Here is a 15269-nt window from a genome sequence, read left to right on the forward strand (position 1 = left end):
AACAGAATTCCGTTTAGTCAGCTGATTTATTAGAAAATCCAAAAGCGAAACCACTTTTTTTCATCCTTCGTGGAGTATAAATTCAGGCACCTCCACCACAGCCAGAACTTAAGTCTCAGCTGGAGGTCAGAGTCAGCAGCTTACCAGGCTCTGGGAAGGAACCTCCTCTCCATGCAGGGCTCTCTGGAGTGATCTGAAGACAGGAGCTGACCTCAAGGAGACAGGTAAGTGAAGAAGGAGGAAAATGGGGTGGACAGAGACAGACTCAAGGACTAAAATAGAAACAAAAATTTATGGAAATAGCCATAGGGAAGAGTGAGAGAAACAGCAGATTAAGATGTGCCAGGAACAATACATGAATCTGGCATAATCATTGTTCCAAAAAATACACCCAAAAAACAGCTCCACATCTGGGTAAAAGGGAGTAAACTATTCAACAGACAATGAAACAATTTGGCAATCTGTATTATCAAATAAAAATAATCTAGACAAGTCAAAAGAATTTTTTTTGACAGGATTATTGCAGTAAGGGAAGGAGGCTATTGCGATGTGGAAAACAACCCAGCCATAGAGCTGCAAGCATCTCACAGGCCACGAAGAAAGGAACTGTCTTCACAGGAAGGATCAACACGGTTCTACTGGAAAGAACAGGTGAGGAGGGAGTGGGGCAATCAGGGAACGTTTTCCCCTGAAATTTGCTCACTCTTAGGCAAGATCTATAAGGAAGGGTTGTTGGCTGGGTCATAAGGAGGGTGGGTCAAAGTTCAGGGGACTGGAGAAAGGAGGGAAGCTGAGTTAAGATTTTCTTACAAGCAGTTTATTGTGATTGATCAGTGAAGGCAAACAGCTCAGTTCATCTTTAATGAAGCAAAATAATATTTAAATGGTCTGTGTCTGGCCTCATTATAAGTGAAAAGGGACATAGGTAAGTCTTATCTTTAAGTCATATGGGTCAGGGTGCTTCTGTGCTGTAAGCCATGTGTTAGGGGAAATCCCCAAAGTCTAAATTCAGGTTTGAGTCTGAAAAAATTTCACGTAGCTTTATTTAAATTTATTAGAGTTTTAATAGGAGAAATTTACGTACACGGGCAAAGCAGCTGCTTGCTCCCAGTGATGGCTGGCAGGAAATAAATCCACACTCTCCAAGGACAGGGTCTCTTCTCCCTAGGGGTTAACAGTGAAAGCATATGGTGGGTATCACATAGGTCACCAGAAAGAACAATGCATTTCCAAGTTAACAGATAACACCCACACTCTGTACCTTCATTAACCTCCTTCCTGGGGACATGACCTTTCTCTGTGGGTGGCATTCCAGCTTTCTGGGTCATCAGCAAACCTGAGGCTACAGAGTTAAACAGTGACAGAAGGTTAAACAGAGAGTCCAACATGTTCCAGACCCTTTACTGCTGGAGACATATTACACCCCCTTCTTCCCTTCCAGTTTTGTTGACTGATCTAATAATCAAATTGACATGAAACAGCTTAAAAGGAGAAAACCAAATATAATTACAGATACAGAGAAGCCCTCAAACACATGAAAACTCAAAGGCAGACAGGCATTTGAGGGTCATACACCATCCTGAGCTTAGGAGAAGGGTATAGGAGTCGGGAGCTTCAAGAGAAAGAAGGACAGTTCACAGGATGATGAGATCAAATTTTTGGTGAAAAACTGTTTGACATGCCATGCAGGTAAGTCTTTCTCATAAAAAAAAAAAAAAAAAAAAAAAAGCTTCACAAAATAATGAGAAGAGCAAATGTTTGGTTAAAAAAAATGTTCTCTGTACCAGGCAGATAAAGTCTTTCTTTTTTTTTTACATATAAAGTTATCTCTGGTGACAGCTCTCTTCCTGGTATAGGCTCCCTATGTAAAAAAAAAAAAAAAAAAATTAGCATTTAAGAGAGAAGTTAAAAGCTTTTCCTGAGTTGACTGGGTCTTAATTTCCTTCAGCTCAAAACAATCCACTTGCCAAAGTGCCACATGTATTCTGTATACCCTCAATATACAGGATTAAGACAACTGTGAGGTTGAGGAAGGATGGCCAAGTGTAGAGTCTAAGAGAAGAAACTGAGCTAGAAAGTAGGAAGAGGGAAAAGAGTGGTTGTGCAAGGAACTGGGTTGTGGCCAGATTATGAGAGGCCTTGAAGGCCATGGCCAGGTAATGTGATCATATCCTAAACCAATGAAGAGTTTTCAAAATTTTGCAAACAAATGATTTAAATATGAGTTTCGGTGTGCAATGTCCAAGGTGAACCACAACAGGGAGAAAAATAACAGATTCAACAGCTTTTCACACAAATAAGTCAAATAAACAAGACAAACTAATGCCAAATCCTCCTATATAATAAAAGCGTAATATGCAAATCAACTGAACGGCTGAACAGTGGAACAACCATCTGGAGACCATCCAGGACCACGCTATGACACTGGTGCCAGGCCAGCCAAGGCGGGTGCAATGCGATTGGTTGAGGGCCGGGCCATCACCCCATGATTGCCCCACAGAGGGAGGCCCCGGCCACTGGCCGGCAGGGTGATCAATAGGGGGGCTCCGTGATTGCGCCAAAGAGGGAAGCCCATGAGGTGTGTGGTGGCAGAAGCGGGCAGCATCAGGCCAAGGCAGGTGCAGGCAGGGGGCAGGGCCGTGGGGCCATGAGGCAGCCTGGGCTGCAAAGGCCTACCCTTGCACACATTTCTGGCCTTGGGCCTCTAGTATTTAATAAGTATCCTACAGGAACCACAGTTTAGGGGAAGAAATAAGAAGAATGGGATTCCAAGATATAAAGGAGCCTACATCACCATTTCCCCCAGCAGAAGTGGATGGATACCCCAAAATGATTAGAGCCAGGAAGTTTGGATGAGTTTCTAATTCAATAAGCCATTCTACATCATTAATCCAATGTGTCCAAAGAGCATCTCCAAATACAAAGGGAATAATAATGTTACTGGACAGGGACAGGCCTGGATGGCCTAGAGTAGGTCTGCCTCAGGCCAGCCTGTAGTGTGTGGGTGCTTGACTTTGTATAGAAAAGATTTCACAACACGAGTCCAGGTGATTTTCAGAGTATGCTTATTAAAGCTGGGGACTGTGAAACGCAGGAAGAACTTAGGGTAGAAGAAGCAACAGGAGAGAGCATAGGCGGTGTTCTTCTTTCGCTCCCTAGAAACATAGGAAAGAAGTGAGCCAAGGCGGCTGCTCTAAGCTCACTGGGAAGTCAGAGAAAAGGGGACCTTGGACATAAAATCAGGGGGTAAACACAGGATGAGCTGCTGCTGCCCTATTCTCTCCTGATTGCAAGTCTTGTGGGGACCTTTAGAGTTTAGGGGGAAGAGACATGGGCATGCTCTAGACTCTAGAGCAAACCCACAGTGAGTCTTTGTCCTGAAGACATATTCTCTCTTTCTCTCTCTCTCTCTCTCTCTCTCTCTCTCTCTCTCTCTCTCTCTCTCTTTCTCTCTCCCCAAGGGCAAGAATCTTAGGGGAGGGTTTCAGCAGAATATTCATCAATTTCCAGGTGCATTTTTAATGTACTGATGCATCAAAATGAAGGTATAGGGGAGTTTGGGATCATTCTTTGGTCTGCTTTACTGTTTTACTTTTATCTTGTGTCTGTCTGGCTTTTATAGGGTTTTTGTCCTTCATTCCCCTAACTTCATTTGTCCTTGGGTTTAACTGGCACAAATGGCATTAATTGGGTCTCTGTTCTCTATTCCTCACACCAGGGTAATTTAAGCTCTGTATTCTCTAGTTCAGTGGTTCTCAACCTTTCTAATGCCGCGACCCTTTAATACAGTTCCTCATGTTGTGGTGACCCCCAATTTCATTGTTACAAATTGAACATAATTAAAGCATAGTGATTAATCACAAAAACAATATGTAATTATATATGTGTTTTCCGATGGTCTTAGGCGACCCCTGTGAAAGGGTCGTTCGACCCCCAAAGGGGTTGCGACCCACAGGTTGAGAACTGCTGCTCTAGTTAGTTAAGGGAGGTATAAACCATTTGCCTTCAACTGTATGTGGAAGACAAGATCTTGCGATTCACAACCTAGCTGTAATTTGTTCAAATTGTTTGTCCTTGTTTAATTTTCTTGTTTCAGTTTCCCTATCCCACTTGCCCAGAAATGTTCTTAGCTTCTTATTATCCTGCCACAACAGATAAGTCTTTCTGATTTTTTTTAAATGTGTGGGTTTTTTTAGAAGGCACAGATGTAGAGGCACAGGGGTCGCCTAAGACCATCGGAAAACACATATATAATTAAATATTGTTTTGTGATTAATCACTATGCTTTAATTATGTTCAATTTGTAACAATGAAATTGCAGGTCACCACAACATGAGGAACTGTATTCAAGGGTCGCGGCATTAGGAAGGTTGAGAACCACTGATCTAGGAGTTGATGCTGCTGACCTGTTGGTAGGCTTAAACTGGGGCCTATAAAAGGACTTTTTTGAGTGGTTTAAAGGCCTACTTGGCCTCAGGTTCCCAGACTAAAATAGAGAGATTGTCCTTCTGTGCCTCTTTAACTAGTTGGTAAAGTGGCCGTGCTAATTTTCCATAGCCGAGGCTCCATAGTCTGCAGTATCCGGTGATGTCCAAGAAGCCTCTCAATTGCTTTAGGGCCCAAGGCCGAGGGAAACTGAAACTAGGGCCTATCTGGTCCTCTCCTAACACTTGTGTTTTCTTTGATAGATTAAGGCCGAGGTATTTAACTAACCAGAAACACAACTGGGCTTTGTCTTTGGAGACCTTATAGCCCTTTTCCGCCCGGAAGTTTAATAAAGCTTTAGTTCCTCCCTCAGAGGTTTCCTCTAATGGGGCACATAGTAAAAGGTCATCTACATCCTGGAGGACCTTCGTGCTGGGGAAAATAAACTGCCCAAGGTCCTTTGATAAGGCCTGTCCAAATAAATGAGGGCTATCCCGAAAACCCTGGGACAGCACTGTCCATGTTAGCTGACTGCGTTATTAGGATCTTCAAAGGCAAATAAGAACTGAGAGCTAGGATGCAGGGGTTTACAGAAAAAGGCATCCTTCAGATCTAATACTGTAAACTACTCTGTGTCCTCCAGAATCTGGGCAAATAAAGTATAAGGGTGAATAGGAATCACTGCCTCATTCACTAGTCTTAAGTCCTGAACTAATCTCCATTCACCATTAGGTTTTTGTACTCTGAAGGTGGGAGTATTGCAAGGGCTGTTAGATGCTTTTAACAGGACTTGCTTCCTTAGATTGTGTATTATAATCTTGAGTCCTTCCTGAGCCTTAGGTTTGAGGGGATATTGCCTCTGATGTGGGTATGATGTTGAATCCTGGACTGGGGAAGCTGTGATGGGTTGTCTTATCCTTCCCTGTGTGGCCCAAACATCAGGGTTAATTCCAGTCTCCACAAGGGGGAGGCATAGGACCTGCTCCAGATACATGTGTATAGTAGTTCCCCCACAAGCTAGGATGTCTCTTCCTAAAAGAGCCATAGGGCTCTCTGACATGATTAGGAAGGCATGGGAGAAGAATAGTTCACCCCAGCTATACCCTAGAGGTTGAGAAAAATATCTCTTTATTGGCCTTCCAGACACACCAATAATGGTTATCGCCTCTGATGACAACTGACCAGGGTTAGAGAGAATACAGAGAACGTGTCTCCTGGGTCAAGGAGGAAATTAATTTTCTTTCCCTCAACTGTCAGGCTTACCTGGGGCTACTGGGTGGAGATAATGACAGTCCTGTGAGGAGCCAGGTTGGGAGACCCCAGGCCTTATCAGTCCCATTAGGCCAGCTGGGTTGCAGGCCCATGAGGACCCGGAATGTTGGGTGACCAACCCTTATATGCATCCCCTGGATGGGTCAGAGTTAATTACATTTGTTGTTAGAGCCCTTTGAGGTGACCTTCACACCCTGGGGACCTGCTCCCCTGGCACCATCTACTTAGGCCCCCACTCAGGTAGGGGCATCCCAGAGACTCAGAATGGAGGGAGGAGTTGCCTCTTTGATCTTCGGAGCTGGGCAGGGACCCAAAAACTCATTTAATCCATGGCCTGGCTTTGTATTGCAACTGGCAGGAGCCTAATGCTCTAACCCAACCTGGCACTAGTTTATCCTCACAGGGGAGACTTTATATGCTGCAGTCGCACTAGTGGCTCTTATTTGACTGACCTATGCTCGCTTTAGTTTGGCCCTGGTGGTGGAGAGTACATCTGGAAAAGAGCAGGGAAAGAGAGGAGAGAAATGCCCACATAAAATGACAGCCAGGTTTAAGTGCCTTGGGGTGGGGGGAGGGCAGTCTATTAATGCCTCCAAAATCATAGAGGGGACAGGACAGGGACAGAATCCGTGGGTGCACTTACCATTCAATGTGAAGAGGTTGACTTATGAATTTCCTGGCCATTGCACCAAATATGAAACATGAAAATTGAACTGGAACACTTGGTGTTTGTCTGGGCAGGATACTTCCTGGGTTCTTGTCCAGATGGGTTCAAAAAATGAAACCACAGGTAATAGGTGGTATAGGAAAAGATGTAAATTTATCGAGAAACAAGCACAGACTCCCACATGGGGAGGGGGAGAGAATACCACTAAGTCCCATTTTTCTAAGGTTTATAAAGCCTGCAGTTCTTTGTGTCTTGATATCCCCTCTGATTGGTCACTATAGCAACTTCAGAGCTCAAACCTCACATAGGTTCCCTTCTTCTCCCTTATTGTTTTTCTATTCCCTTTGCCCTTCCTCTTCCCTCTCTGAAGGAGTGGCTTCTTTTCCTTTATTCTGCAAGTGTATACCTTCTGCAGCTCCCAGTGTCCTTATTCTATGGAAATGTATACCTTTTGCAGCTCCCAGATTTGCAGCCCTTTGGCTCTCCCCATGGAACCCCTAATTCCTAAAACTTTCTAAACCTGCCTATTTTACCCCTAAAAATTCCCTTCAGCTGTGCTTAGTAATTGCCTTACAAAATTTCTAAAAATTTAGCAAATGCTTCTCATGAGCCAGTACAGACTGGTTCCAGCATACCATGGGGATATATGATCACTGAGGACACAACAGAGTTTTCCATGGTCTCTGAGCCTAGATAGGCTCTCCAAATGCTGGGGTTTTCTTCTCTCATGAACAAAATATTAGCAAACTGAATTCAATCATTCTTATAAAAGAACTAGGGGTCTGGTGCACAAAATTCGTACATGGGGGTTGGGGGGTCCCTTAGCCTGGCCTGCACCCTCTCCAATCTGGGACCCCTCAGGGGATGTCCAACTGCTGGTTTAGGCCTGATCCCACAACCCGCAGTCAGACATCCCTCTCACAATCCGGGACTGCTGGCTCCTAACCGCTTGCCTGCCTGCCTGCCTGATTGCCCCTAACCACCTCTGCCTGCCTGCCTGCCTGCCTGCCTGATGGCCCCTAAGTGCTCCCCTGTCAGCCTGATCACCCCTAACCACTCCCCTGCCAACCTGATTGCCCCCTAACTGCTCCCCTGTTGGCCTGATTGGCCACTAACTGCTCCCCTGCCTGCCTGATTGCCCCTAACTGCCTCTGCCTAGGCTTCCGCTGCTGCAGCTTTGTCTGGGAGGACATCCAAAATGATGTCTGGAAGGTCTTTTGGCTGTCTGCTCTAATTAGCATATTACATTCTTATTAGTATAGATGCTTCTCCACAACCAAGTGGGATTTATCTCAGTCATGTAAAGATGGTTCAACATTCAAAAATCAATGCAATATATCCAACAGAGTAAGAATATTCCTGTGTGTGTGTGTGTGCACGCGGGCACGCATGCAAGCATGCGCACACATGCGTGCATGTGTATAAAATCTTGGCTATTGTGAATAATGCTGCAATAAATAAGGGAGTGCATGCATCTCTTCAATAGCCTGTTTTCACTTCCTAGGATATATACACAGAAGTAAAATTGCTGGATCATATGATAGTTCTATTTTTAATATTTTGGAGAAACCTCCACACTCTTTTCCATAGGAGCCCAATGAATTTATATTGCTACCAGCATTACACGGGGGTTCCCTTTTCTCAACATCTTTGCAAGCACTTGTTCTCTCATCTTCTTAATAATAGCCATTTTAGGATTAGAAAACTATGATACATCTACACAATGGAATACTACGCTGCTGTAAAAAGGAAGGAATTCTTACCATTTGCAACAGCATGGATGGAACTGGAGAGCATTATGCTAAGTGAAATAAGCCAGTCAATGAAAGAAAAATACCACATGATCTCACTCATTTATGGATAATAAAGACCATTATAGACTGATGAACAAAAATAGATACAGAGGCAGAGCAGCATCGAACAGACTATCAAACTACAGCGGGAAGGCTGGGGAGAGTTGGGGGGCAGGAGGAGGGGTAAGAGATCAACCGAAGGACTTGTATGCATGCATATAAGCATAACCAATGGACACAAGACACTGGGGGGTAGGGGAGGCCGGGGTAATGTCAAGGGGGGGGGGTGGGAAGGAAATATATGTAATACTCTTTGTAATACTTTAAGCAACAACAAAAAATAATAGCCATTTTAACAGGAATAAGGTGATATCTCATTGTGGTTTCATTGGCATTTTCCTGATGAATAGTGATGTTCGGCATCATTTCATGTACCTTTTGGTCATTTGGATGTCTTCTTTGGAAAAAATGTATATTTACTTTCTCCGCACATTTTTAAACTTTTTGGAGTTTTATATTTTTGTATTTTGGAGTTTTATATTGTTGTATTTTGTAGATTAACCCCTTATGCAATATAAGGTTTACAAATGTTTTTTCCCATTCTGCATGTTACCCTATCTTTTTTGTTCGTTTGTTTCTCTTGCTGTGCAGAAACTTTTTAGTTTACTGTGCTTCCACTTAATTTTTGCTTTTGTCACATTTTGGAGTCATATCCAAAAAATCTTTACTACCATCAATGTCAAGGAGCTTCTTTTGCATGTTTACTTCTATAGGCTTTACAGTATCAGGTCTTATGTTAAAAACTTACACCATTTAGAGTTCATTTTTGTGAGTGGTGTAAGATAGGGACCCAATTCATTTTTCTGCATGTAGTTATCCAGTTTTCCAACACCATTTATTGAAGAGACAATCTTTTCTCCATTGAGAGTTTTTGACTCCTATGTCTAATATTAGTTAACCACATATGCAGAAGTTTGATTCTTGGCTCTCTATGCTGTTTCATTGGTCTAGGTGTCTATTTTTATATCAGTACCATACTGTTTTAATTACTATAGTTTTGTAGTATAGTTTGAAAACAGGAATTGTAATGCCTCTGTCTTTGTTCTTCTTTCTCAGGATTATTTAACCATTTGGGGGTTTTTATGGGGCCACACAAATTTTAATATTTATATTTCTGTGAAAAAAAAATGCCATTGGGTTTAGGTTAAGGATTGTGTTTAATCTATAGATGATTTTGAGTGGTCTGGACATTTTAACAGCATTAATTCTTCTAATCCACAAGTATGAGATATCTTCCATTTGCTTGTGTCTTTTTCAATTTCTTTCATCTAAGCTTTGTGGTTTTCATTGCATAGGTCTTTTACTTCCCTGGTTAAACTTGTTCCTAAGTGTTGTTTTTAATGCTACTGTGAATGAAATCACTTTCTTTATTTTTCAGATGTTTCATTGTTAATGTATGATTTTACATCCTGCAATTTTACTGAATTCATTAATTGGTTCCAATGGTTTTTTGGTTAGTCTTTAGGAATTTTAAGTATAAAATAATATTGTCTGCAATTATAACAATTTTACTTCTTCATTTCCAATTTGGATGGCTTTTATTTCTTTGTCTTGCCTAATTGCTCTAACTAAAACTTCCAGTACTATGTTGAATAAGAGTAGTGAGAATGCACCCTAGTCTCATTCCTGATATTTTATTTAAAAAGCTTCCAATTTTCCATCATTGAGTATGTTAGTTGTGATTTTGTCATAGATTTCCTTTATTATGGTGAAGCGTGTTCCATCTATACACAATTTATTAAGAATTTTTAACACGAAAGAATATTATAGTATAGCAAATGTTTTATTTGCTTCTATTATGATCATGTGATTTTTCTCTTTTATTCTATTAAGATGATATAATATAAATTTTTAAAAATTCAGTTTTCATTTACAGTTGACATACAATATTATGCTAGTTTCAAATATAATAACATATTGATAAGATACACATACATTATAAAGTGCTCAAACAGCATACTGCGTATGTTTTCTTCTAGGCATCTTGTTTTCAGGTTTTGTATGCAAGTATTCAAACTGGCTTAAGTTTATTTTTTATACGGCCTAAGAAAGTGGTCTAGTTTCACTCTTTCACATGTATCTGTCCAGTTTTTTCAACACCTTTTAATGAAGAGACTGTTTTTACACTATATTCTTCCTTCCTTTGTCATAGGTTAGTTGAACACAAGGGTGGATTTATTTCTGGGCTCTACTTTGTTCCACTGACCTAGGTGTCTATGTTTATGCCAGTACCATGCTGTTTTTATTGCTTTAGCCTTAAAGTAGTTTGATATCAGGTAGCATGATACCTCAAACTGTGTTCTTTTTTCTCAAGATTGCTGTGGCTATTCAGGGTCTTTTGTGTTTCCATATAAGTTTTTGGATTATTTGTTCTAGTTCTATGAAATATGACATTGGTATTTTGATATGGATTGCATTAAATCTAAAGATTGCTTTGGGTAGTATAGACATTTTAATGATGTTAATTTTTCCTATCCATGGACATGTTTTTGCCTTATTTGTATCTTCTTCTATTTCTTCAGTGTGTTATACTTTTCTGAGTATGGGTCTTTTACCTTCTTGGTTAAATTTATTTCTATGCATTGTATTCTTTTTGATGCAACTGTAAATAGATTGTTTTCTTAATTTCTCTTTCTGATAGTAAGTTATTAGTGCATAAAAATGCAACCAATTTCTGAGAATTCATTGTGTATTATGCTACCTTATTGAATTCATTTATTAGTTCTAATAGTTTTTGTTTTGTGTTGTGTTTTGGTTTGTTTTTGGTTTTCAGTTCTAATTATTTTTGGAGGAGTCTTTAGGATTCTCTAAATACATGGGTGGGCAAAAGTAGGTTTACAGTTGTTAATATGGAAAAAGGCATACAGGTTATAATTATAATAGCTTTATTAACTCAAAAAAATGTCATAAGTTGTTTCTTGTACTCCAAACTATAAATCAACTAGTCCTTTTGCCATGCTTGTACAGTATCATCATCTACAAATAATGACAATTTTACTTCTCCTTTGCAATTCAGATGTAATTGTTTCTTTTTCTTGTCTGAATATTATGGCTAGTATTTCCAATACTATGTTGAATAAAAATGGTGGGAGTGGACATCCTTGTATTGTTTGTAATATTAAAAATAAAACTTTCAGCTTTTCACTGTTGAGTATGATGTTAGCTGTGGGTTTGTCAGACATGGCCTTTATTATGTGGAGATGTATTCCCTCTAGCCCCATTTTTTTGAGAGTGTTTACCATAAATGAATGTTGGATTTTGTTAAATGCTTTTTTAAATCTATCTATGTGATCATGTAATTTTTATTCTTCATTTTACTTACTTGGTGCATCATGTTAATTGATTTGCTGATATTGAACCAACCCTGCATTCCAGGAATAAATCTCACTTAATCATGTTATCTGATCTTTTAATGTATTAGTGAATTCAGTTTGCTAATATGTTGTTGAGAATTTTTACATCTATTTTCATCAGGGATACTGGCCCGTGATTTACTTTTTTATAGTATCTGATTTTAGTATCCAGATTATGCTGGCCTTATAAAATGAGTTTGGGAGCCTTCCCTGCTCTTCAATTTTAGAAAAATTTTCAAAAGAATAGGTATTTTTTCCTCTTTAAATGTTTGGTAAAATTCATTTATGAAGCCATCTGGTATTGAACTTTTGTTTATTGGACTTTTTTTATTACCATTTTAAGTTTGTATGTTTCTAGGAATGTATCTGTTTCTTCCAGGTTGGCCCATTTGTTGACATATAATTGCTTGCAGTCTTTTCTTATGATCCTTTGTATTTCTGTGGTGTCAATTGCCATCTCTCCACTTTCACTACTCATTTTATGTATTTGGGCCCCTAACTCCCCCCCCCCCTCACTTTTTTAAAGGAGTCTGGAAAATGTTTTATCAAATTGCTTATCTTTTCAGAGAACCAGTTCTTGGTTTCATTGATCTTTTCTATTTTTTTAGACTATTTTATCTATTTCTACTCTGATCTTTATTATTTCTTTCATTCTACTCATCTTAGGCTTTGTGTTCTTCTTTTCCTAGTTTCTTTTTGTTGTTGTTAATCCTCACCTGAGGATATTTTTCCATTGATATTTTAGAAAGAGTGCAAGGAAGAAGGAAAGACAAAGAGAAACATCATCAATGTGAGAGAAACACAGCAATTGGTTGCCTCCTGCAGGCACCCTGACCAGGTCCCAGTCCAGGGAGGAGCCTGCAACCAGAGTACATGCCCTTGACTGGAATCAAACCTAGGATTGTTTGGTCTACAGGCCAACACTATATCCACTGAGCCAAATAGGCTAGGGCTCTCGTTTCTTAAATTGTAAGGTTAGATTTTTCCTTTGAGATTTTTCTTATTTCTTGAGGTAGTCCCTTTATTGCTAAGAACTCCCCTCTTACAACTACTTTGGCTGTGTCCCATAGATTTTGGTTTGATGTGTTTTAATTTTCATTTGTCTCAAGGCATCTTTTTATTTTTTGCTCACCTATTCATTTTTTGCTCACCTAGTCATTGTTTACTTAGCCTCCACGTGTTAGTGTGTTTTTCAGGTTTCTTCTTGTAATTAATTCTGGTTTCATATCATTTTGGTCAGAGTAGATGCTTGATATGATTTCAATATTCTTAAATGTATTGAAATTTGTTTCATGGCCAAACATGAGGTCTACCCTGGAAAATTTTCCATGTGCACTTAAATAGAATGTATATTGTGCTGCTTTGGGGTGAAATGTCCTAAAAATATCAATCCAGTCCATCTAGTCTAATGTGTCATGTAAGGGCACTGTTTCCTTGTTGATTTTGTGTCTGGATGATCTATTTATTGATGTCAGAGGAGTGTCAAAGTCTCCTACTATTATTGTCTTACTGTCAATCTCTCCTTTTATGTCCATCAATATTTGCTTTATATATTTAGGTGTTCCTATGTTAGGTGTGTAGATGTTTACAAGACTTATATACTGTTCTTGGATTGATTTCTTTATTATTATAAAATGTCCTTGTTTCTTATTAACACATTTATTTTAAAGTCTATTTTGTCATATGTAGGTATTGCTACCGTAGCTTTGTTTTTTCATTTCCATTCATATAACATAACTTCTTTCATACCTTTACTTTCAGTTTGTGTGTGTCTCTCAATCTGAAGTGTGTCTCTTATAAGCAGCATATGTATGAGTCCTGTATTTTTATATATTCAAGGCATCCTTTGTCTTTTGATTGGAGTATTTAATCTATTTACATATAAAATAATTATTGATAGACTGTGAGAGGGCACAAGCCGGGCCAAGGGACCCTCCCTCCCCAACGAGTGCACAAATTTTTGTGCACCGGGCCTCTAGTATATATATAAAAGCCTAAGAGACCATTACAATGGAACAACTAAAACAACCGGTTACTATAATGCACACTGACCACCAGGGGGCAGACGCTCAACACAGGAGCTGTCCCCTGGTGGTCAGTGCGCTTCCACAGTGGGAGCGCAACTCAGCCAGAAGCCAGGCTCACACCTGGCAAGTGAAGCGGTGGTGGTGGGAGCCTCTCCCACCTACAAGACAGCGTTAAGGAGCAGCGAGAGAGCAGTCAGAGCACCGAGCTCTGAGCTGGGCAGTGCAGGCCCATCGTGGGCTTCTCTCTAGCCGCCTGCTGCTTCAAACACTGCTACATCCTTCAGGGGATAGTAGTCAGATATCCCCCAAGTGGTCCCAGATTGTGAGAGGGCATAGGCCAGGCTAAGGGGATTCCCCCACCGACCCCCCTCCATGCACGAATCCGTGCACCAAGCCTCTAGTAACTTATAAGATCCTATATTTGTCTTTAACCTTTGGCATTTTGATTATGTGTGTCTTGGTTCTGGGGCCTCTTGGGAGTGACTCTGATGCAGGTCAATGTTAGGCACTGCTTGTGAACAGGACTGTACTACCTGTTTGAAGATATAAAGGGACCCACAACTTGTGACTGCCTCTGCTAAGCCTGGGTACATGTGGCAGTGGCCAGGCTGTGTACTAAAGCTGGCTTCCACCAGCATTGGACATAGGATCAGGTCAACTAAAGGTCCAAGGCACCCTAAGATCCTCCTCTACCTTCCAGTAGGCTGTTAGGCTCAGTCACTGAAAGAACCTCTGGCTATACACAAGTTGAGTTAGGTAGGTTCTCAGTGAGTACCAGGTAGAGGCGAGTGATATTCAACATGTTGATATAGATTCAAACTCAGTGCCTATGCTGAGTGTGGTGCCACTCAGCAAATTTCAGGGTACACCAAGACCTGAGGCACCGGCCAGGGGTCAGTGGACCTTTGTGGTTTGTAAGGGTGTTGGGAAGTCTTCAAGGTGAGGCCAGTAGAGATCATCAGGCTAAAACAGACCAAGATTTGGCCATGTGGAGGGAGGGCTCTGCACAAAAACAGTGGGGCCAGTTGGATGTGCAAGGGGAAAATTGCCCTCATTCCAAAGCCACACAGCACACTTTGTCCCCATTCATATCCACCATCCAGAGTCTGCTCAGACCTCTTCAAGATCCTTCCGAGAGTGTCTGCACCACAACATGCCCAGGCTGGCCAGATGGAGACGCCTTACACCTTACTCCTATATCCCTCTAGATTCTCAAATACAACACTTGGGTGAGGTCCAGACCCTTTTGTGTCCCTACCCTTCCTGCTAGTTTCAATGTGGCTTCTTCTGTATATCCTTAGTTATGAGTTTTCTGTTGAGATCATCTTCAGTTGGTTATTCAGGTTGATTATTTCATAACTTAGTGGTAATTCTGGTTTGAACCTGGGAAGAGTTAAGTGTAACTTCCACATACTGTGCTACTATCTTGGATCCCTTTCTTTTTGCTTTATTCTTTACTAATTGGATTATTTCAAAAGTCTGCCCTCTAACTCACTTATTCTATCTCCTATTTGCTCTACTCTGAAAGGGAGATTCTCTATTGCCTTTACTATTTCATTCATTAAATTTAAATTACACAATTCCAGAGTGATATCTATTTCTGTGCTAAACATCACATTTTGTTCACATATTTTCCCCTGATTTTGTTAAATTTTCTTTCTGAGTTGTCTTA

At 40.6% G+C, this 15269-nt stretch overlaps 1 long non-coding RNA gene across 1 annotated transcript in view; it reads right to left on the reverse strand.

Annotated features, from left to right (window-relative positions):
• Positions 1 to 245: 245 nt before the first annotated feature.
• Positions 246 to 15269, reverse strand: part of LOC308524846 — a 65766-nt gene continuing 50742 nt past the window's right edge. Inside the window, exons 2-4 of the long non-coding RNA XR_013996432.1 lie at positions 1262 to 1342; positions 1085 to 1164; positions 246 to 272 (exon numbers count right to left, since the gene is read on the reverse strand). This is a non-coding gene — a long non-coding RNA (uncharacterized lncRNA). The remainder of the gene's footprint in view (positions 273 to 1084; positions 1165 to 1261; positions 1343 to 15269) is intronic.

Source organism: Myotis nattereri (genome assembly GCF_964212035.1).
Source record: "Myotis nattereri genome assembly, chromosome: 9".
NCBI classification, from domain to species: domain Eukaryota; kingdom Metazoa; phylum Chordata; class Mammalia; order Chiroptera; family Vespertilionidae; genus Myotis; species Myotis nattereri.